Genomic DNA, 25,016 nt, shown 5'->3' on the forward strand with positions numbered 1-25,016 from the left:
ATTCCAACAGTCACTCAATAATTACATGTGGGATGATAGTTTCTTTGTAATATTGTTTTGTATGTCAGTAATGAGCTTTTATATGTTATGTATTTATATCTGTTCTAATTAGACGTTATTGGGTCCTGTTATAAGGATGTTTTACAACCTAGAATTGTAGCTACAAGGTTGAAACATGTTTTTAAACTGATCTAAAACAAGCTTATAGGTAGTATAAATCTGTAAGTTTTACGTCCCACGCTTATGCCAGCTACGCTAAAGGAGACCGTGATGTTGAGAAATGAATGAAATGGTAGAATGAAGAAAGAGGGAAGAAACGGGAGAATCGCGAGAAAAAACACACACATAGTGTTTGTTTACCACAAAATTCACCTGGCGCGAGCTGGGATCGATCTAAGAACCTCATGCACTAGAGGTTAAATCTCTACCACTGAGCCACCGCGGCACCTCCCATCAATTACCCGCTTCGTTGGGTTAAATTAACAAAAAATAGTAATATGTTCACTTTAGACTAATACTAAAGCTCTATCGGTCATTTCCGATTATTTTTATATATCCCCTTTCCCATCCCCATGGGCACAGCAACATCGGAAGTGTCATTCTTCATCTCAGCGAGCCCGAAAACAATGAATTCGACACTGATATTGGTCATTTAGATCATTTTTATATATCTCCCCCATCCCCTCCTCAAGTTGCGGGGCTGAATTTGGATTTAACCCTACGACTACCAGGTGGGTCCATTGGACCCATACGGATTCTTTTTGTCAGTAATTATAATGACACTGTGCGTTTCCAGTTATTAATATCCTCTGACTTTTTCTTGAGTTGAGTTGATTTTGAGTTTAACGTCCCGTTCAGCAGCGAGGCTATATGAGACGTGTACCTACTGATTCACGTGGAGTCCGAACCACATGAGCTCTCGCTGGGAATCAAACCCGCGTCTCCCACGCCAAAGGCGCGTGCGCTAACCGCTTTGCCACGAAGGAGCTCCTGACTTTTTCTTGTTTGCATTCTTATTTTAAATAACTTAGGTGTTATTTTATTTTTGTAAGTCATGTGGTAGTTTTACTAATTTATAGCATTAAGTCCCAAGTGGATCCATTGGACCATGACCTTTATTAAGTGCAAACGTATTTTTCAAATTTTAGCTTCGGTTGAAATTGTGCATTGTAGATGGCAGCATTAGCATTTTAATGTTCTCCTAGCTATCATGGTGAAGCTAGAAATAAATACGATGGTTGGAAAGAAGACATGGCAACACTGTATTATCCTCGAGCAAGGAGTTTATTCGTACTGCTGTTGGCAACACATTTAGAGGACGTGTGGAGCTATACAGCGCGGGTGGCGGCGCTAGTGTAGGTGCTCAGTGATAATAGTGGTGTGTGTTGATTATAGGTTCTCAAAACACACCGCTCTAAAGAGGGTGTTTTCTAAGTTAGAACAACGTGCATGCATAAAAGTCAAAGTGACCCGTGGCAAAAACGCCAAGGAATGTTACTCTGGACTACGTGAAGGATGTGGTGAATGCGCATTGCGGTATCAGACTGCAATACTTTGGGTTGCAGCGTTTGGTGCAGGACGTAATAGTGTCCAACAGGAACCAGGTGGAGATCGACATGGGATCAGAAACAGTCATTGAATTGATTCAATCTTTGCTACATGTAGACAGGAGGTGGACTGGCAGCGAATTGACTAAGGAACATCTCACACTACAGTATTGAATTTGTTGCACAATGTCCTTGGTTACCGAAAAATTGTATCCCGGTTAGCACCGCACCACCTTATAGCCGTTCAAAAATGACACATACACGCGGTGGTCAATTGGCACATTACAGAGGGAATGGTCGCATGTTCCAGGACAAGATTATCGCACTTGATGAAATATGGGCGTGCTCGTTTGAGCCAGAACTTAAGTACCAATTTAATGAATGGTGCAACCCATCATCGCCCCGATCCAAAAAGCTGCGTCAGCATGAAAACTAAGTGTAGCCTAGGGGAATATGAAGGTGATGCTGATAGTGACATATGACGTATGTGGTGTCATATTAAGGCATGCAGTCCTTCGGAACCAGACCGTAAATGCAGTGTACTACCATAGATTTCTGGTAAAACATCTTAGTTCTGCACTGCGCAGGAAACAACAGAACTTCATAAGGGATCCACCCATTATTTTGCATGGCAACGCCCGTTGACACAGCGCAGTTTCTGTGTGGGACCTGTTTGCATAATGGGGGTGGGAGCTCCTAGAGCACACACCTTATTCACCGGACATGAGTCCATGTGACTTTCATTTGTTCCCTAAAATGAAACAACCACTGCGAGTTTGTGAAAACTCTTTGGGAAATTTTATATAATTTTACTTTTTGTTACATAGTAATACATTTCTGACGTCTACATTTCAATATTATGTATCTTAATATTTATTTCATAAATAAAAATATGCTTTATTTTCCTTAAAGAGAGAAAAACCTTAAACAGAAGTGTATTTAATTGATATTCTAATTAATAAACATTGCTCCCCTCTTCCAGACAGCGGCGCAAATCTGTATTCAATATTGAGGGGGGGGACGGGTAAGACCGTTCCCATATCTATATATATATATATATATATATATATATATATATATATATATATAAGCGATGTTCAAAATATCTATGAAGTTGAAAAACAATACTGTGGAGGATTAGGGGAGCAGAGTTGTCTTCAACATTTTGGGAAGCGGGCAGATTTGAGGCTTATTCTGGGAGAACATCAATTTCATCTCACTTTCCTTTGTGACAATAGAACACAAATCGTCACATTTCTCCCAAAAAAGCCATTTCAAATCGGATTATTGGGGGGACAGCCCCCCGGTTCCAAGATTGGAGGGGACATGTCCCCCTCATCTCCCCGGGATTTGCACCAGTGCTTCCAGAAGTGTATATATTGACTAGAAAAAAGCAAAAAAAAAAAAAAAAAATCACCGTGCGACCATTGGACCCGGTTGGTATTCAAATGTATAAAATTTTGTCTGTAGTTCCAGTCCAGGGTTAAACTGCATCAAAACTGTCACTGTTCCTCTTAGCGACCCCAAAAACTATGGATTCGAGGCTTGATGTTTATAAGCGTAGGAATGACTAACATTTACTTCTTTTTTATTTAAAAAATCTGGAATTGGTGTAGTGGTGGGGGAGCTTCCGCCACTTGAAGATTAAATTCATGAAATTCCGAGGCGTCGTGCAGTTAATGTACAACTGTTTTTGAAAAAGTGCCCTAAAATGAAAAGGAATTTCCCCTCTCGTGAACTAGCCCTATATAACGGTTGATCAACTTAGGGCAGAAATTAAGTAAAGTAGAAAAACATTTAAATTTACAAACGTAAATATAATTTCTAATTCCTTTCTTTTTAGCAACTGAAAAAAAAAATACTTCTTGCATAACAGCTGTGAGTTCAATTTTATTGCTGGAGACCCGGGTTCAATTCCCGGCGGGAGCTCATGTGGTTCGGATTCCACGTTAATAAGTAGGTCCACGTCTCATATAGCCTCGCTGCTGAAAGGGACGCTAAACTAAAATCAATCAATCAATTTAATTTTATTGCAACACATTTCAATTTTAGACGTTGCGGACCCCCCTGGGTAGATCCCAACGACCCCCACGGGTCCGCAGACCCCACTTTAAGAACTACTGCGTTAAACTTTAAAAAATCCGATTATTTTGAATGAGGAGGTTATATACCGAGTTTTATCTTCCTAACATAAAGGACTAGTGAATTACACTGTTTTTGGTAAATAAATTGAACTACTTTATTCCATCTCCCTCCTTCCCACCCACTTGGTATACGCATTTCAATCAAAAATTAAATGATAAAAGCCTGGCTCGAACCAAGCGCTAAAAGTCACAAACTATGGTTTGCTCAAGATGAGCTGATATGCAATCAAAATAAACTCCCCTTCTTTCTAATCTCTTTCAAACGGTTTGACCGTTTCTTTCAAGACGGTCGGACGTCTTTTAAGGGACGTTTTGTCATAAAAGGGCGAAAATACGTCAACGTCATTTTTAATATCAGCTAGATAGAGACCGATACAGCTTAGAGCAAAAATATTGTTTAAAAATATTGATTGAAATTAAAGGGAGATAATTACGTTTTTTAACGAGATGGGATAAATCAAACTTCTCAAGGCTTGTATTTTGTAATTCACTTCATTTTTATTTATATGAAAAGAACACTACGTATTCTGAACTTGTAAAGAACTTTCTATAACATTCTCTCTGTATTTTACTTTCGTACCCAAAAGTCTCTAAAAATCCTACAGCAGATCTGTTTATTATCATTTTTAATGTGATGACAAAGCACAAGTAGTAATAAAGACCGGGAAAGTAATTTTAAAAAATTATGCTTCATTTTTCCTCTCATTAGTAGAGCATACGGCAGCAACTAATGAAGTATACCAAAGATGACTTCTTTTTCAAAATATGTATTTCTTTTTTGTACTTGCAAAAGAAAGAAGTGACAGAGAGGGGGAGAATTTTTTTTTAAAAAATAGTTCAAAATACGAAGAAGAACGTGAGTAAAATATATTCACACTGTTGAGCCCTTGAATGTATATGCGTATATGTAGCATTTTCTTTTTCTTGGGTCTGGGTCAAAGGGCAGGGGAGCTTGAGATTCCCAGGGACTTATGGGAAAAATGTGGCTGCTCTCTTCTTTACTAGCGCATGCGCTAATCGCGAGACGGGATTCCGATCTGTCCAGGGCTTCCGTTAGCACCCCAGTCCTGGCATTGAGCTGGGAACGGACAGATCGAACGTCGCCCGTACTGTAATAACAACAATAAGAAGAATTGTAATAGTAATAATAAAACAAGAATCTAAAAAAAGAAAAATAGATGGGAACAAACTCAAAAGAAAATAAGTAAATTTAAAGAAAGCAGCGGTGATTGTGGGTTGATCACGCGATTTTCGTTTTTAGTGATATTATTCCGTTTAAAATAATATCAGCAGAAGATTGTAAAGTGCGTTTTTATTTTATCTTTTAATATGTTAAACAGATATTTGTTCTTTAGTTTTGTTCACGGTTGCTTAGTTGTAGAAAAGCAACTTGTTGGATCGATTTGAGTTTTTTGTTGACACGTTCCGCAGAGGTACAGAAACTTCGCTCGAAGAGCCACAGGTGGTGTGTCTGTATGTGCGTGTGGTAACAGGTTTTATCGCCTGGCCTTGTGGGTGCCGTTTCCCGCCAGACTCCTATGTAGACAGCCAGCGCGCGCGAGAAAGCAAGTTTCAACACGCTTTTTTTTTTTGGTTCCACTTTCTTCCTTTATCAGAGTATATGATGTCCTTCAACAAGTGTTATGGCTGTGTTACTAAGCACTTATATTATTTCCTCGACTGTTCGAATCCTTTAAAACATTTTATCAGTGCGAAGATATTGATATAAACAATTCCTCATCAAGAAATGTAAAGATAAAAATGTTCTTTAGGTAAGAACGTTAAATTATTTACATAATATTAAATATATGTCATTTTTGTGTTTATTTGTGTGATAAATGTTGTTCTGTTCGATTTTGTTTACTATTAATCAGTTAGAAACCCACAATTTTTAATGTATCTATCTTCCGAAAATTATTTTTTGAAGCGTTAAACACATTCACAAAATATTTTTGAAACTGATCTCATAACAATTCATCTCGGGTCATCCTTCGGACCAATCACGTACCAAAAGCGACATATTTAAAGAATAGATTACTTTCTGTGTTATTATTATTATTTGTTTATATATTTTCTTTTCGTCAAATTAGAGTTTTCCCACTTTTTTGTGTTTTTTTTTTATTTTTTTCCCTCCGCTTCTGGATGCTATTGTGATAGACGCCATAATTTGCCAAAATTGCTAGCAAAAATTGATACCCACCAAATATTATTTATCTTGTTTCTTGAAAGGGAGATATTATTGTTATTTTTTGAGAACGTATTTCTGTAAATTAAAAACATTTTATTTTTTAGCTTCATAAAACTTGTTCAAATTCAGCTACTCCAAAGTAGGCTAACCAACCTCGCATAATGTAAACCCGGAACAGAATCCACTTAACCCTCCCTTTTTTTAAAAGTGAAAATTGAAATGCGGTGAAAATGTGCGTGCTTTTACTTTATAAACTAAATTTATACAAAAGAATTTTTTAACAGTGGCATTTTAATACATTGGAACATTATCGGGATTCTATTCCTCTGAACCTTTAAGGTTCTCGGTCAACTAGTAATAATAATAATAATAATAATAATAATAATAATAATAATAATAATAATAATAATAATAATAATAATAATAATAATAATAATAATAATAATAATATAGTTCGGTAATTCTCTTTCATCTCTGAATAACAGATAAAATAATTTCTATTCCTGCGCTCTAAATTGAAAAACATACCTCTAGTTTTATAGGTCAATTATCAAGAAAAGTAACAGAAAATATTAATGATATGTACGATTCATTTACTTTATCACAAATTTGTAACAACAAGAGTGTCATTAAAATCAATTATTAATAAAAGAATTTAGCCACATAACGTTGACGAATATCCGTGAAATACTGCAGCAAATCTTTCTTTAATAATTAAAAAAAATAACTGGAAGTTTTGATAATCCCAACTTGCTACAGAGAACAGGTTTCAATGCTGTTCCAAGTAATTTATGATATAGATATTTTATTAATGAACTAGATTTCCGAAACGACATATTACGTAAACTCTCTATTTCTTAGAATATGCCTAGAATATATTGAAATTATGGTGACATTGGGATTTGGAAATCTTTAATATCACGTTTCACAAATGAGTAAATTCTTTAAAATATATAATTTTTTTAAATGAAGGCAATAAGTTAGGATGACTAAATCGTCAATTGGAAAAAAAATGGGACATCTTTTATTTTTGGATAGGTTGCTCCCCTAAATATATCTTTTAGCCTCTCCGTTTTCTATCTCTGTTTGTACCTCTCACAAAAAAGGACAAATTTATACTTCTTTCGTTTTAAAACCTATTGAGAAGATTGCGGAATTAATTAAATAACAAGTAAGTGCTTAATTATCAGCAGCTAGCAAAAAAATTGAAAATAATTAAATATTTGAAAACATTACTAAAAATATATTACTAAAAATATACAAAAATATCAATTATTTTTTTTTTAAAAAGGAGGTATATTCATGAAAATAATATAATGTAAAACATGAATTCATTTCATGAGATAGATTCATAAGAATACTTAGCTGTTGTCCCAGCCATCTTTAAAATTTCTTTCTTTTCTAATACAAAGTTATAAAAGTTACAACAGTCCGTTTTGAAATTGTACAGTACTTGAAGAATTGCAGAAAGGGTCTCCACTCCCATCTTGTTTCTTTCATTTGTCCATTGAATGTTCATGACCAAACATATTCTTTCAGTATTGCCATTATGGGCAGGGATCGCTAACACATATTGGCATATCTTTAAAAATTTAGAATGCTGTTCAGACCTAGTATACGTTTTGAAAAAACAAATCCACTTCTCCAGGAATGCTTTCTGTCTTCCTCGCTTCACTCCTTTATATTATTACTAGGGATGGGTAAAATCGTTTTTTATAAAAACCGGAAACCGGTTTCTAAAAAACTCGAAATCCGGAAAACCGACATTTAGATTTTCTCCAAAACCGGTTCGGTTTTCTCCGAAGCCAGTTTCGGTTTTCTCCCAAAAACGGTTCGGTTTTTTATCGAAACCGGTTTCGGTTTTCTTCAAAACCGGTTTCGGTGAAAACTTTTGGAAAACACATTGAACTATTTCTGTGGAAACGGAATCGGTTTTTGGAGAACAACGAAACACTATTCTGATCAGAAATAGAACCCATTTTGAAAAAAAAACGGTACCGGTTGTGAAGAAAACTGAAACCGGATTCGGTGATAAACCGCACCGGGTTTGGAGAAAATCAAAATCGGTTTCGGTGAAAAAACGATTTTTCAAAATTCTCAAAAACCGGTTTCGGTTTTCCAAAAACCGAAAAAACGGTTTTTTGTGCCCACTAGTAATTATTACTAACAAAATCCTTCAACGAAGCCATTTGATCGAAAAGCAAAGAATTATTTATTTCAATACCTTTTTCCTTGAAGTAAGCAACACTATCTTCGACCTGTCCCCAACTGAGGATGTCCTTTAACAGCATCCATTTTAATATTGAAAAAATATAGAACGATACACTCCATTTTCTTAGATTCGATGCAGGTTTCATAAAAGTCATTAACTTCATTTTTGAAGTTTATTTTGTCTTGTTGCGTAATTCCATTCCTTTTCAGAACGGATTTTTCATTAAATGATTAAATTACTCCTTTTTTCTTTCAGGCATAGCTTTAAGCATGCCTTCCAATACATCATTGACCTTCATAACACTTCTTGCACTTCCTTCAATTTTCTTAATTCCGTGCTGGAAAGTACTAAGCTGGCTACGGATAAACCACAGGTATGCTTCACTTAGAGGATTATATATACATATACATATATATATATATATATATATATATATATATATATATATATATATATATATATATTACATCAGCTAATGCTTCTGGCAACAAATACTATTCGAAGCTTTCTTGCACCCACTGGAAAACGTGAAGTATATTAATATTTATTTGCATATATTGTTATTGTAGACTGTTCCCATAATGCCCACCGACTTCGATTTTACAAAATTTGAGAAATAAATTTCACTTTTTATTTAGTGGTCAATTTGAAGGCATTTTGTTATACTACCATTAAGAAACCCATATACATCATATTACGAATCAATCATTATGAAACAATCTCATGTTAACACGCAGCAGTGGTACCAATCTTTGAAAGTTTCATTTACAACTTTTTTCTTTTTTAACTGATTTTGTGAGTAATGGTGCATTCAGTATAAAGGTACAACAAGATATTCTCTTTCTCTCTCTCTGTCCCTGTGTGTGTGTGTGTGTGTGTGTGTGTGTTTGTTTGTTTCTAGTTTCCGGCGTAAGCGTGTGGATACTACCAGGTATACTTTCGTGTGTACAAATGCTAGTGTGTGTGTGTGTGGCGCGGGTATATGAACTATTAATTGGGATCGCGTAGTGGACCTTATCAATATTAGTACGTACATACAAACGGCTGTTACTTCACACGATAACTTTGGACGAATGCGAATTTTTAAATTCTGCTTTTTGCAATAAATAAGTAGAGTGATTCCTCTCGAGGGAGTTCCCCTAAATGGTAGCCCCTACCATGTCCAATTAAATCACAAATTGCCGCAATCGTTTGTACATTGTTTGTACAGAAATGTACAGGCCAAATTTTCGTTTGTACACTATTAGGGGCGCCGCCAGAACGAAAACAAATTGGGGCTGTTTAACTGGTACCCCCCCACCAACATGTTCTATTTAATCACTAATTATCGCAATCGTTTGTACTTCGTTTGTACAGAAATGCGCAGGCAAAATTTTCGTTTGTACACAATTAGGGGCGCCGCCAGAACAGAAAAAAATGGGGGCTGTCTAAGTGGTAGCCCCCCCCCAACATGTCCAATTGAATCACAAATTGTCGCAATTGTTTGTACTTCATTTGTACAGAAATGTACAGGCGAAATGTATGTTCGCACGCAATTAGGGGCGCCACCAGAACGAAAAAAATTGGGGGCTGTCTAAGTGGTAGCCCCAGACCATGTCCCATTCAATCACAAATTGTCGCAATCGTTTGTACTTCGTTTCTACAGAAATGTGCACGCGAAATTTTCGTTTGTACATAATTAAGGGCGCCGCCAGAACAGAAAAAAATGGGGGCTGTCTAAGTGGTAGCTCCCCCACCATGTCCAATTCAATCACAAGTTTTCGCATTTGTTTGTGCATCGTTTGTACAGAAATGTGCAGACGAAATGTTTGTTTGAACAAACTTAGGGGCGCCGCCAGAACGAAAACAAAGTGGGGGCTGTCTAAGTGGTAGCTCCCCCCCCCATCATGTCCAATTGAATCACAAATTGTCACAATCGTTTGTACTTCGTTTGTACAGAAATGTGCAGGCAGAATGTATGTTCGTACACAATTAGGGGCGCCGCTAGAACGAAAACAAAGTGGGGACTGTCTAACTGGTAGCCCCCCACCAACATGTTCTATTCTATCACAAATTATCGCAATCGTTTCTACTTCGTGTGTACAGAAATGTGCAGGCAAAAGTTTCGTTTGTACACAATTAGGGGCGCCGCCAGAACAGAAAAAAAGGGGCTGTCTAAGTGGTAGCCCCCAACCATATCGAATTCAATCACAAATTATCGCAATCGTTTGTACTTCGTTTGTACAGAAACAGGCAGGCGAAATGTTTGTTTGTTCACAATTAGGGGCGCCGCCAGAACGAAAACAAAGTGGTGGCTGTCTAAGTGGTAGCCCCCGACCATGTCCAATTCAATCAGAAATAGTCGCATTCGTTTGTACATCGTTTGTACATAAATGTGCAGGCGAAATGTTTGTTTGTACACAATTAGGGACGCCGCCAGAACGAAAACAAAGTAGGGTGCTTTCTAAGTAATACCTCCGCACCATGTCCAATTGAATCACAAATTGTCGGAATCGTTTGTACTTCGTTTGTACAGAAACGAGCAGGCGAAATGTTTGTTTGTACACAATTAGGGGCGCCGCCAGAACGAAAACTAAGTGGGGCTGTCTAAGTGGTAGCCCCCGACCATGTCCAATTCAATCACAAATTGTCGCAATCGTTTGTACGTCGTTTTTACAGAAATGTTCAGGCAAAATTTTCGTTTGTACACAATTAGGGGCGCCGCCAGAACGAAAACAAACTGGGGGCTCTCTAAGTGGTAGCTTCCCACCAACATGTCCAATTGAATCACAAATTTTCGTAATAGTTTGTACATCGTTTGTACAGAAATATGCATGCGTAATTTTCGTTTGTACACAATTAATGGCGCCGCCAGAACGAAAACAAAGTGGGGCTGTCTAATTGGTAGCCCCCACCATATCCAATTCAATAACAAAATATATCAATCGCTTGTACATCATTTGCACAGAAATGTGCAGGCGAAATTTTTGTTTGTACTCTATTAGGGGCGCCGCCAGAACGAAAACAATGTGAGGGTTTGTATAAATGGTAGAAGCATTAAAAAAATGTGTCACATTTATGGAGTATTTTTCTAACAGGACTTAGTTCACACTATTGTGTGGTTTGGTTTGTTCACACTATCGTGTGATTCACTATATTGATCTTATCCTAACGATGATGGAATTAATTTTTTTTTTTTATATATATATTTATATTTATACTTACAATGATTATTGCTGAGTTAGTTTTTCACTCCTCGGCTCTTATTATTAAACTTATTCATTATTTCTTACGTGAACTGAATCCTTATGAGAAAAATGTATTTTTTTCTTTCTATCTTGCGCAGAAACCGTTATTCTCATCTCGTACAGGAAATTGATAAGTGGAAGATATAACAAATTCACAAAGTAGACTGTTAAAGGGAAAATTAGAACACAGTATTTTGTTTTATTTGATCATCTTCATTAAACTCATTTTGCAGAAACTATAGAATGCATGGTGAAGTATTTTGGTGCATTCAGCATTCTGATTTACGAGTAGAGTTGCTAACTGGCTGGTATTTGCTGTAATTTTGATTAAGGCCGGTGACCGGTACAAACTTCTTATTAGCCCCCTTCTGACGAGCATTTTGCAATCTGCAATCCAGAATATAACATTGAACATCGAAATTTTTCAACAGTGCCTTTACAAACACAAATTTCCGTTGTATTATACATTATCGATATTTTTTTAACGTAAGGCAGTTTTTTTTATTTATTTAACATAACAAATTTGATAACACTTATATTTTATTGTAAAAGAATTTTATTCATTTATTGAGAGTAGAAAATGACTTTTTAAAGTAATTTCCTTTGTTTGAAGTGAAGTTTATAGAATAAATTTCATTTTATGAATCAACTATTGTTACATAAAGATTAATATCCAGTATTATTCATCTGTTTCGATAATTTTAAACAAGTGGCAATTGCTGGTAAATACAATAACGATCAATACAGTCTTCAGTTTCTCATTTGTACAGAGAATTTTGAGGGTGTGCCGGTAATTTTGTTTTCCTGAGTTGGCAACCTATTTACGAGGTTTTGTTTCAACTCTGCTACGTAGTGGCTCCGTACTGACACTCCGCATGCAAATAAGTATGTAAGGCTACCATACGCCCCGGTTTCTTAAAATTTGTCCCGGTGTGCAGAAATTTTCCTTCTTGTCCTGTTTTTTCTTTATTATTATTATTATTAATTACATATCAAAATTTCTGAAAAGATAATAAAATCGACTTATTCCTTTTGCTTTCAATTCCGACAATACTATAGGAACAATTGCATTCTAATCTTTATTATTATTGCAATCGTTGCTTCCCCGGATATAACATGCAATGTTTAAATCCTCCTAAGTAGCACTCTTATCACTAAAAGTAAGAATGTATACCCCGAGGTGGCAACAAATTCTTGTGACGTTGCAGACCAGCCCCGAAAACACATTTTTTTTCTGCTTCAGAAAAACAATTATGCAAATTGCTTTCTTTTAGTTCGCATTTTAGGTTAACAAAAATAAATCAGCCTATTGAAATTTTGAAACAACTTCATAAATCTGGATATTTTTCTTTATAGACATGTAGAGCATGTAAAGGTGGTATGCGTAATAATATTGAAAATGTAATTTTTGCCTAAATATTGTATGTTCACTGATTGCGTTTATATTGTATAACAGCTTCTAGCTTCTATAATAATTTTTAGCACTGTTGATTAAGTATGGACAGTGGCGTATTTACGATTTTGTTTCGGGAGGGGCTTTGCTAACTTCCGGGGGTGCTTTGCCTGAAAATATGAAAATTCTGCAAGATACTTCATATACTTTACTATAGTAAGTAAGATTTCGGTGGGGGGCTTGAGCCCGGAAGCCCTCCCCCTAAATACGCCACTGAGTATGGACTATATTAATACATTATTTTAAGTTGTATAACTAGTGCGATACTGTAGTAAAATTCGAAAGATAAAATTAATACAAAATGCAATATTTACTACTAATTTGTAAGATGTCCCGTTTTTTCTGTTTTCAAAAAGTATGGTAGCCTTAAAGTACGCTAAACCATACAAAATAAATTGTACTGTAAATAGTACCCCTCTGATAGTGCTCTCAAACGGGTCGGGTTACGGGTCGGGTTGTCGGGTCGGGTCAGTCGGGTTAGCTCGTGTCGGGTCACTCGGGTCGGGTCGTCACATTCTTCACTTATTTTCTATACGGAATACTATAAAGAGCTTTGTTCTGGAATTCAATTCGAAGTTGGTGAATGAATGATAAATGTGACTAATTGAAGGTGAAATAGTAATAAAATTTTAATTTTACCCTATATTAACTAATTGGTATTGTAATTGTAATTAATATTACTACTGACTTTTTTCCTTTCTGCGTTTCTATGTCAAGTTAAATGTCACATTAAGTGAAATTGAAAGGAAATATCTAGTTAACGTCCCACGTTATGCACCAACGCTAAGAGAGACAGTGATGATGAGAAATAATTGAAGTGGTTGAATGAAGAAAGTGGGAGGAAATGGGAGAACACCGAGAAAACCCATGCACATGGGGTTTGTCCACCAGAAAACTTACTTGGTACGAGCTGGAATCAATACCCATGGACCTTCGGGTCAAACATCTGCCTTTGGGCAGGACACATTATTATTATTATTATTATTATTATTATTATTATTATTATTATTATTATTATTATTATTATTATTATTATTATTATTATTATTATTATTATTATTATTATTATTATAACTTTAAGAGTGCCCAAGAAAGTTCCGCTGCCTTTTCACCAACACCTTCGAACATTGGTATGTAACCTAAGACGTACCTGGAATATCAAAAATCGTCTCCATCAGCCTCGACGACCTTCTGAAAACGTTCTGGAAGGCCATGGATTCCATCGCAGTCCAACTTGGTGGGACGTGAAGTGAAGAAGGTATCAAGTGCATATTGAACCTCTACTAGCTGTTTGAATTGGCGTTCTCTAAGGTGATTGTCCAAGGAATGGAACAGGTGATAATCGGACGGTACAACGTGGAGTATGGCGGATCCAATAGTGTTTTCCATCCAAGGCGTAGAATGATGTACTGGGTCATTTTAGCCACGTGGGGCTTAGCGTTGCCTTGTAACAAGAAGACCCCTTTGCGATTCAGAACTGCTGGATCCAGACAGTACACAGTTGCATTGATGATCTGACCAGCTGGTAGCAGTTCCCGATGGACGATGCCTCGAACAGTCCACAAAATGCACAGGAGAACCTTATTCTGGCGTAGTGCTGGCTTGGGCTGTTTTTGAACCGATTCATGGGATGCTAACCAACAATGACGGCGCCGTGGAGCTTCGTACAGGACCCACTTCCCATCACATGTCAACACCCTGTTCAGAAATTGCTCCTTCCTCAGAAGAGACACCAAAGAAACACAGGTGTCTGCTCGCGTTGCTTTCTGGCTCCAAGTCAAATCATGTAGGACCTATCAACCCAGCTTGCAGTGCTTCCCAAGTTGATGGTGGTGGTGCCGAATGGTTTCTCCACTTACACTGAAAGGTAGTACCAGTTCCTCACATGTCTGTCTTCGCCTCAATTGCTGCCCGAAGATCTTTATTTTGAACATCTGTTTGTCTTCCGGCACGTGGTGCGTCTTCGAGTGTTTCGTCACCGTCCTTAAACCGTCATACCACTGCACTCTCCGCGTAGTCACGACACCCTCACCAAAGGCCTGTCATATCTTCCGCTCCGCGGAGCAGCAATTTGAACTCGTACAGCAAACAAGCCCTTATGACGCTCTGTGAAGGCCCCATGTTCACTCAGTCCTTACGCACGTTCACGGTGTATCTGAACAGCCACAACCAAGTAGTATGTTGGATATACTTACTAGTGTTGCTCACGAGACCTGGTTTGGGGCATTCTCGTTTCGAAAATGTGTCGTGAAGGTAGTCTCGTCTGGAAAACTGCATATGTTTCTATTGAAAGAGCTCTGTATCATCTCGTACCCTTTCATGAAAATTCTGTCTCGTCTCGTCTCGTCCAACAACTGACCTTCACCTTATATCCATTCGCATTCAACTCACGGTGTGAGGGCCAATTGAACACAGACCTCTACAAAGAGACAGAACTTTCTTGGTCACCTTCAGATTATTATTATTATTATTATTATTATTATTATTATTATTATTATTATTATTATTATTATTATTATTATTATTATTATTATTGCTGGGGTAGTGATTTGACTTTCTCCGCAATAAAATACTTGCTAATTTTATATAACGTTGCAAATATCTCCTAGATAAATTAATCAAGAAAAAATAAAAGGTAATTCCCTACAGAATGATATTTCAGTGCAATTAATTCCTTATGATTCTATCAGACAGCAACGCTGTTTTTAAATAGAATAATCGGAATGTTAACGTGATGAAATTGTTGTTTGTTACACAGCAAACAATATTAAAAGAAGTTCTATATACATTCCTTACTAGAAAATAATGTTGTCTTCAGAACTTTTATTCTTTTAGCCTTCAGAACTTGTCTTCAGAACTCAGTCAAATTTTATTTTGATTTTCGAAGTTGAATGCCTAAATTTTAACATTGGAAATTTGGATGTGGAGTAAAATAAAGAAGGTTAGCAGGGTAGAGAGGAAAACGAATTAGGAAATGCTGAAAAAATGCAAGAGTCGAGAGCAATATTAGACGATATAAGGAAGCGAAAAAAATGGACGGATCACAAGTTTCGATCTTGATAAGGGATTGCATTCTGAGAGATGTAGTAAAGGGGGTGATATCAGGAGAGCGAGAGTGTGTAAGAAGGTAGCAATTGATAGATTGTAATAAGGAGGGTGGTACTTTATGTTGGGTTGCGAGGCAGATATTAGCGGGAAATCGCAAAAATGGAAGCTTCTTACCTAGTTCACAGAAACTGGCCTGTCATTAATGGCAGAACACTGAGGAGGAGGAGGAGGAGGAGGATAATTATACTACAAATAAAAAAGCCGAAACAATGGTTTATGCATAAGAATTGGTCAGCATTTTTTTTTTGGTGGCAGTTTTGTAAGGTTCTAGCTCTCTCAAACTGATTAGATTGTAAGGTCAGGTCACTCGGGTCGGTTGTCGGGTTAGGTCACTTCGGGTTGGTTCACTCGGGTCACTTTGGGTCGGGCCAATCGGGTCAGCTCTGGTCGGGTTGTCGGTCGGGTCAGTCAATTCGGGTCACGGGTGGGGTCGGGTCGGTCTTCAACACATATAATTTCCACGAAAATTACAATATACCACGGTTTATACCTCACTGGACTTCCAATAAAACATTTTCAATGATGTGTTCACCATGTCACCATTTTTGTATGAGGAAATTTCTAGAGGGATTTTGTGGGAATTTGATGGAGTGTAGATTCCTGTGTGTGTGTGTGTGTGTGTGTGTGTGTGTGTGTGTGTGTGTGTGTGTGTGTGTGATACGTTACAGGATACAAGATGTCGAGGAAGTGTGTAATAAACCGGACAATTTCTGTTATGTATGTGGGGAGCTGATATTTAAATCACAACGTCGATGTTTTACTCCACTTGTGAGGAAGTGTTATCAGTTATATTTTGGTTGCTGTGTAGGAGACCAAGATAAGAACTGGGTTCCTCACTGCATTTGTTGTACTTGCGTGAAACGTCTGACTGGGTGGGCAAATGGTGGACGAAACATGAACTTCGCAGTACCGATGATCTGGAGGGAACGAAAAGATCATTCTTCAGACTGCTACTTTTGTATGACACAGATAAAAGAAATAAGCAGTAAATCTAACCACACAGTACAGTACCCTAATTTGCCATAAGCAATTAGGCCAGTTCCACACAGTGCAGAATTACCTGTACCAGTACCTCTTCCTCATCTTACGGTAAATGAGGATTACGTACTTGAAGCAACTATTGAAGTTCCAAATGAAGATGATGATCCTACTTATGTAGGAAGCACATCTACATTGGATCCCCATCTGATAACTCCGGGTGAACTAAATGACCTCGTACGGGATTTAAAACTCTCCAAGACACAGACAGAACTTCTTGATACTAAACTTAAGGCTGGAATCTGCTCCATCGTGACACTAAAGTATGTATTTTTCGAAACCTTCATACAGAGTTTCAAAACTATTATTCTCAAGAAAATGATTTAGTGTATTGTAATAATGTCTGTGCTGTGATGGATACACTTGGACATGCACATAAGTACAGAGTGGAGATTGCTTATTGACTCTTCGAAAACTAGTTTTAAGGCTGTCCTTTTGCACAATGGCAACAAATTTCCTTCAGTGCCTTTGGCTTATGCAACTAATATGAAGGAAACCTATGAAAACATCGAAATAGTGTTAGAAAACATTCAGTATGAGAAATACAAGTGGACCGTTTGCTGTGATTTACGCCATTTCTTTGTTAATGGGTTTGCAGCTTGGTTATAGGAAATGTTGTTTCCTCTGCGAATGGGACAGCAGGAACAAAGCGGAACATTACATCAAGAAGGAATGGCCAACGCATGTATTAACTCCTAGACAGAAGAATGCTGTTTATTCCTCACTGGTGAGCCCTGATTAGATAATTCTACCTCCTCTTCACATAAAGTTGGGGCTCTTCAAAAACTTTGTTAGGGCAATGGACAAAAGTAATGCAGGATCTTGTTACCTCAAGGAAAAAATTCCTCGGGTTAGTGAAGCTAGGGAGTTTTGCAGACACCCAAATAAGATGTTTGATTCGTGACCAAAAATTTGAGGATCTCTTAACTCTGGTTGAGAAAGTAGCTTGGTGTCCATTTAAATGTTTAACAGAGAATTTTTAGGAAACAAGAAAGCCCCAAATTACCGTGAAATTGTGAGTGATTTCCGGCAATCATTCAATGAAATGGGTTGCAACATGTCACTTAAAGTTCACTTTCTAGACTCCCACCTGCATTTCTTTCCTGAAAACTTTGGTGCTGTTAGTGATGAGTATGGGGAACATTTTCATCAGGACAATTCCTCCATGGAGAAGAGATACCAGTGACGGTGAAGTTCAAAAATGCTAGCTGATTACTGTTGGACACTTAAAAGAGATGTTCTAGAAACCAAACACAGAAGAAAGTAAACAACTAAAACATATTAGTTGAGGTAAGTAAGTGTCCATTTATTAAGAAGATACCACTCACTTCTATTGTATTATTTATTAAGTAGATATAAAATGCTGACACGGTGTATACATCATTGAAAATATGTTTTATTTCAAATCCAATAAGATATAAACCGTGCTTATATTGTAATGGAAGTTATATGTAATTTTATCTGCAATAATGAATATTGTAAAATGAACAGTACACATAGCATATTTTTATATAAATATGTTTATTTCTCTAGATAGAATAATGCTACTTAGAGGGCTTACTAAGTACAAATCAAGCTAACATACAATATAATTTGTGTGTTTATATACCTAACGTACCCAAGGTACAAGTGTGAAAATGGTTTTTAAAAAAAGAAAAAAGAAAAAGAAAAGAAATTTGAGGGGAAAATTTCCGAAAACACCTCTGTCACGGAAAAACTGAGGGTGATAGAGAAAAACTGATTGCAGATTCGAATTCTACGTGAAAAGGTCTATTAGAATCAGGTATTTTCTTCCGTGTGCCAGAGAAAAAGATTTTTTTTCGACTAGTGTAATAGGTACCATTTTCAAACTCAGCAACCGTTATTCAAACCGGTTAACGTTGATCGCAGATATTAAAAATACTCACATCCGTATATTATTTAATACAAACGAAAATTTTACTTGCCCATTTCTGCACAAACGATGTATAAACGATCGCGACAATTTGTGGTTCAATCGAACATGGTGGGGCTAGCACTTAGACAACTCCCCTTTTTTTCGTTCTGTCCACGCACCTGATAGCGTAGAAAAAAAAAACTTTCGCCTGCGTATTACTGCTCAAACGATGTACAAACAATTAAGATAATTTTCTTTTGAATCGGAGTAGGGAGGTGCTACCAATTAGGCAGCCTATACTTTGTTATCGTTTTGGCGCGCTCGCAATTGTGTACAAACGAAAATTTCGCCTGCAAATTTCTGTACAAAACCGTAATAAACAAGAGCGACAGTTTGTGGTTGAATTCGACATGGTGGGAGGGCTATCAATTAGAGAGCCCATAGTTTGTTATCGTTTTCGCGGGGCCACATTTATGTGCAAATGAAAATTTCAGCTGCACATTTATGTACAAAGGCGTACAAACAAGTGCGACAGTTTGTGGTTGAATTGAACATGGTGGGAGGGCTACCATTTAGACAGCCCCACTTTGTTTTTGTTCTGGCGGTGCCCCTAATTGTGTACAAACCAGGGCCGGAGCGCGGGGGGGTCGAGCCGTGCCACCACCCGGGGCGGCAAGTCTGATGGGCGGCAAAATTTGAAAAAGAAAAGAATACAGGGGCGGCAAAATTTGAGAAAGAAAACAATAAAAGGGCGGCATGTGAAAGAACCGCCCAGGGCGGCAAAACTTCTAGCGCCGGCCCTGGTACAAACGAAAATCTCGCCTGCACATTTCTCTATAACTATATTCAAACGATTGCGACAATTTGTGGTTCAATTGCACATGGTGGGGGGCTACCATTTAGACAGCCCCCCACTTTGTTTTCGTTCTGCCGTCGCCCCCTAATTACGTACAAATGAAAATTTCGCCTGCATATTTCTGTACAAACGATGCACAAACGATTGCGACAATTTGTGATTGAATTGAACATGGTGATTGGGCTATCACTTAGAAAGTCCCCCACTTTGTTTTCGCCCTGGCGGCGCCCCTAATTATGTACAAACGAAAATTTCGCATGCACATTTCTGTACAAACGATGTAGAAACGATTGCGACAATTTGTGATTGAATTGGACATGGTGGGGGGGGCTATCTCTTATACAGACCCCCACTTTTTTTCGATCTGGCGGCACCCTTAATTATGTACAAACGAAAATTTAGCCTTCACATTTCTGTAGAAACGATGTGGAAACGATTGCGACAATTTGTGATTGAATTGGACATTTAGGGGGGGGGGCTATCACTTAGACACTCCCCAATTTGTTTCAGTTTTTACGGCGCTCCCATTTATGTACAAGCAAAAATTTCGCCTGCACATTCTTGTACAAATGATGTAGAAACGATTGCGACAATTTTTGCTTGAATTTGACATGGTGAAGTGCTACCACTTAAACAGCCCCCACTTTGTTTTCGTTCTGGCGGCGCCCCTAATTGTGTACAAACGAAAATTTGGCCTGCACATTTCTGTACAAACGATGTAGAAACGAATGCGACAAATTGTGATTGAATTGGATATGGTGGGGTGCTACCACTTAGACAGCCCCCACATTTTTTTCGTTCTGGCGACGCCATTAATTTTGTACAAACGAAAATCTCGCCTGCACAGTTCTGTACAAACCATGTAGGAATGCTTGCGACAATTTGTGATTAAATTGGACATGGTGGAAGAGAATACCATTTAGATAGACCCCACTTTGATTTCGTTCTGGCGGCGCCCCTAATTGTGTACAAACAAAAATTTCGCCTGCACATTTCTGTACAAACGATGTAGGAACGATTGCGACAATTTGTGATTGAATTGGACATGGTGGGGGGGGGGGGCTACCATTTAGACAGCCCGCACTTTGTTTTCGTTCTGCCGGCGCCCCTAATTGTGTACAAACAAAACTTTTGCCTGCACATTTCTGTACAAAAGGTGTAGAAACGATTGCGATAATTTGTTATTGAATTGGACATTTTGGGGGGGCTAACATTTAGACAGTCCCCCACTTTTTTCGTTCTGGCGACGCCCCTAATTGTCTAAAAACGAAAATTTTGCTTGCAGATTTCTGTACGAACGATGTACAAACGATTGCGACAATTTCTGATTCAATTGTACATAGTGGGGGACTACCATTTAGACAGCCCCCACTTTGTTTTCGTTCTGACGGCGCCCCTAAGTGTGTACAAACGAAAAATTCGCCTGCACATTGAGACCATTTCCGATTGAGTCTGATAAGGGGGGGGGGCTGTCTAAATGGACGTCTCCTTTTCACCTCTACTGTAATTAAATTCTTCCTCGAGAAAATCTGTAATCAACACTGTCAGTAGCTACGTCGTCGACTAATATACCTTAACAAGTATAGCTTTATTTTCGTATATTTTACAACAGTTAACCAATTTAAAACTATCGCAAACAAGAATATGTAGTCAACTTCTTAAATACTTCGCTTGCAGGAACCCGTTCAGCGCGTGCAACAAGCAAAAACAACATGTTTGGCGTCTCACAAATGAAAAAGGGGAAAAAAGAAAAGCAAAAGCAGCACGACAGTGCCTTATCGCAGTCAGAGCTGACAACATAGTTTCGGTCGTTACTAACGCGAATAGACCTACTAGCGATGTACAAGAGTTATACAGTTACAATATACGTTGTGCCACAGTAGCGCTACAGGCGGAATGTGCACGAACTACAAATGAATATGTTCCCTTACAAGCATCAGACACTGTTGCACCCTCTTTACATTCTACACATCATTTTTTCTCCCACTTTTTGACCTTGACAAGCAGAAGTACCAGGCTTTCCGAGTTCACAACCATAAACTCTTTGTGTACAGAGTACGTTTTCAGTTCTTCCAATGACTCTGCGCGCGAAGAACAGGGGTGATGATCGGGCTACCGAATACGGAAGTCAGAGACACCCGGTTGCAACTTTAAATGTAAAATACAAATATAGAGCCTTGACAATGCCGTGAGGATGAATATATATATATATATATATATATATATATATATATATATATATATATATATATATATATATATATATATATATATATATATATATATATGTATGTATATAAAGTAACCAAATTCTTTGGACGTTTCTCCTCGCTTAAAAAGAAATCTTTTAAAGAATCAAACAGTTTTAAAATTCGTCCTACTGCTATGCAGGCACCAAAGACAACTAACAAGTTTTGAAATGTAGCAAAATAGTTCCAAATTCAATCTCAACCATTTCACAAAATTCTTTTAGCCTCTCTGTTCATACCGTGTATACAAAGAAATAAGAGAAGAGTTTGACAACAATACTTTTTTCTATGTCACAACTTTTATCTATCAGCAGCTGTGCCTATGCAGTTATGTAAGAAATGTACTGGACAGCTAACACTTTCAATATTTCCATGTAAATTGGCTTTCAATTTTGTAAATACATTACATTTTGCATGTCTGTTTAAACCACCAAAATTTGTGTTTGTATTGCCACTACAAAACGCAATGGAACTGTTTTTAATTTAAACTCTTCAGTACAGTTCAAGATATCTTGTCTGACATTTTACAGGGCAAGGAAGTAATTCTCGATAACTTTGACTTTACCCTCTTCGTTTTTGTCAAAAGACCGAATTACAAAAGGAAATATTTTGATAGCTTTATGATTACTCGCATCATGTGTTGAAATGCCATAAAAGGGGAATCTATTTATCTCTTTAATGCTAGTTTTCAAACTAAATGGAACTAACACCAGTTATCAGGGCCGATTACTTTGTTCTGGCAGAACTGAACTTCGATGCGATTGACGAGTCATTAAACATAAGACTATTTAATTTATTATTACAATCTTTTGACCGAAAACTGTGATAGTGTTTTATCATGTGGTAGGCCTGAGTTAGCTCAGCAGCTCTCACTTTTGTTTCTTCATTTGATTCTTGATTTACAAAACAATTGTTAAGAGACTTACTGCAACTTGTCGCACTGAGTCTGTTCCTATGTTTCACTGATTTGATGTGTTCTGTGTTGTATATCTGAAAGACAACCGTGTTCAATACTAAAAACATTGCTGCAAACTGTACACTCGCCCTCATTGTACCAGTGTCCTTTTTTAATGTGGTTCCACTCTTCAGAATACTTCTTAAACTTGCATACACGCTAGTCAGTGTTAAGCAAATAGCACGGAACGTAACAGAATAAACACGCACAATAGAAACAACCGCAACACGTCCTATTTGATTTGAAGTTTGACTCACTCAGATCGAAGATAATATTACTCTACGGAAAGACAGGCAACTACAATGGTAAACTCCGAGTTTGTGGTTGGAGCGATCAAATCCGTCAACGGAAGAATTTTAACAAACTTTTCTCAGCATTGGATTCCAACTCCCTGTATTTGCTTTTTCTTACTTTTAAACCTTATTTCACTCACAATTAACTTTTCTTTTTTACTTTCACTTGTATAGTTCTATACTTTTGTTCCCTTTTCGTAAATGAAAGTACGTTACATCTTAGTCCAGGGGTTTTCAAACTTTTTGCAGTTGAGGCTCCCCTCAACGACCAAAATCTGAAAGCGCTTCCCCTGTCAGAAATGAAATGTGTCAAAAACATAAATACGTATGTCCTTAAAAGAAAAAGTATCACTATGATAAGCTATGTTTTATTTATTAATCACTAATGGAAATATCTCATTAACTCAGATGATCTACATTGTACACACCGCCTGCACTTTTTAATGTTATTAGCCGGTGTTAATATTTATAAATTTTGGTAAGTCAGATATTTATATTAAAATTGAAAACTACGAGCAGAGAGGGAATTTAAATAATAAAATCCGACACATTTAAATTTTGAGAAAAGTCAAAGAAGACATACTATTATACAGAGATAAAGCAGAAGATCGTTAGTGGCCATCTAATAAGGATTATATATGTTTAAGCCAAAAGTGAAATCAGCCATTCCTGATCGTATATGGAACAGGCTTAGTTCACTACGTATTACTAAAGAAGAAGGATGCAGACTTAAGTATGTATGTTGCATTATAAATATGTTCCTTTGTAGGATAAAGAGTCCTCGTGCCTCCCCAGGGAGGCGCGCCGCACAGTTTGAAAACCCCTGTCTTAGTCAAAATCATGGAAACACTGTACTGTACTGATGACAGCACCTCAATCTTCCAACGCCCAAAACAGAGAGCAAAAACAGGTTACATTTCGTCGTCTGAGATTCAATACCGCGTAAGTAACGTTTCACCAATTTTACAGGACAGACAAATAAATAAATAAATAAATAAATAAATAAATAATACTGTTCAAAAACTAGCTTTAGCTTCAATATAAGCGGCATTACTTTGCGGGAATAACAGAGCCATTTGTCGTGATATAGGAGTACTGCTTAACCAGATTGTGCGCCATCCTGTACTGATTCTAATGGTATCAAAAATTCAAATTCGCCAAGATTGGAGATACACGGTGTTGAACCTTAGACGACGATTTGTTTTCCATAAGTTTCCAGCTCTTTGCACTGTTGCCTGCGGAGTGGGAGTCTTCGAGTGGTGAGGCATGGGAGAGGAAATAATGCAGCCACCACATCCACCATCACAAACGTCGTAATGGCGTTCCTCAGTACAAGGTGTACAACTTTGCTTCCGCTGTTTTTCCCAAAAATATGACGCTTTAATGAAAAAAATGCTTACCCAGGCAGTATTCAAAGTATTGTCCATCGCTGGTCACTACTTTCTCCCATCTTTTGAGCAGCGTACGAATGCCGCGTCGAAAAAATGTTTCATCTTTGGAGGCAATCCACGAATCGATCTACTTTTTGACTTCTTCATAAGATCGGAAGTGTTGGTTAGCCAGCTCATGCGCCATTGATCGAAACAGGGGAGCGATGTCTGGAGAGTACGGTGGGTGGGGTAGGACTTCCCATCTTAACGTTTCCAAGTACGCTTTTGCAACGTGAGGTCGAGCTGCAAAACCACTTTGTCGTGCCTCTCGCTGCATTGCGGCCGTTTGTCCTTTAAAGCTCGGCTCAAACGCATTAATTGCGTTCGATAACGATCACCTGTGATTGTTTCACTTGGTTTTAACAGCTTATAGTACAGGACGCCGAGCTAGTCCCACTAAATGCAGAGCATGATCTTGGAGCCATGAATATTCCGTTTGG

The 25,016-nt window shown here is 37.6% G+C and overlaps 1 protein-coding gene across 3 annotated transcripts in view; it reads left to right on the forward strand.

The window, feature by feature from the left end:
- Positions 1-4,780: 4,780 nt before the first annotated feature.
- LOC145676131 (uncharacterized) overlaps positions 4,781-25,016 on the forward strand; it is a 997,262-nt gene continuing 977,026 nt past the window's right edge. For all 3 annotated transcript variants that reach the window (XR_014129303.1, XM_081747034.1, XM_081747035.1), the window contains exon 1: positions 4,781-5,463. The gene's annotated coding sequence lies outside the window, so the exon portion shown is untranslated. The remainder of the gene's footprint in view (positions 5,464-25,016) is intronic.

Source organism: Thermobia domestica, chromosome 18 (assembly GCF_964235325.1).
Source record: "Thermobia domestica chromosome 18, izTheDome1.hap1.1, whole genome shotgun sequence".
Classification (NCBI taxonomy): Eukaryota; Metazoa; Arthropoda; class Insecta; order Zygentoma; family Lepismatidae; genus Thermobia; species Thermobia domestica.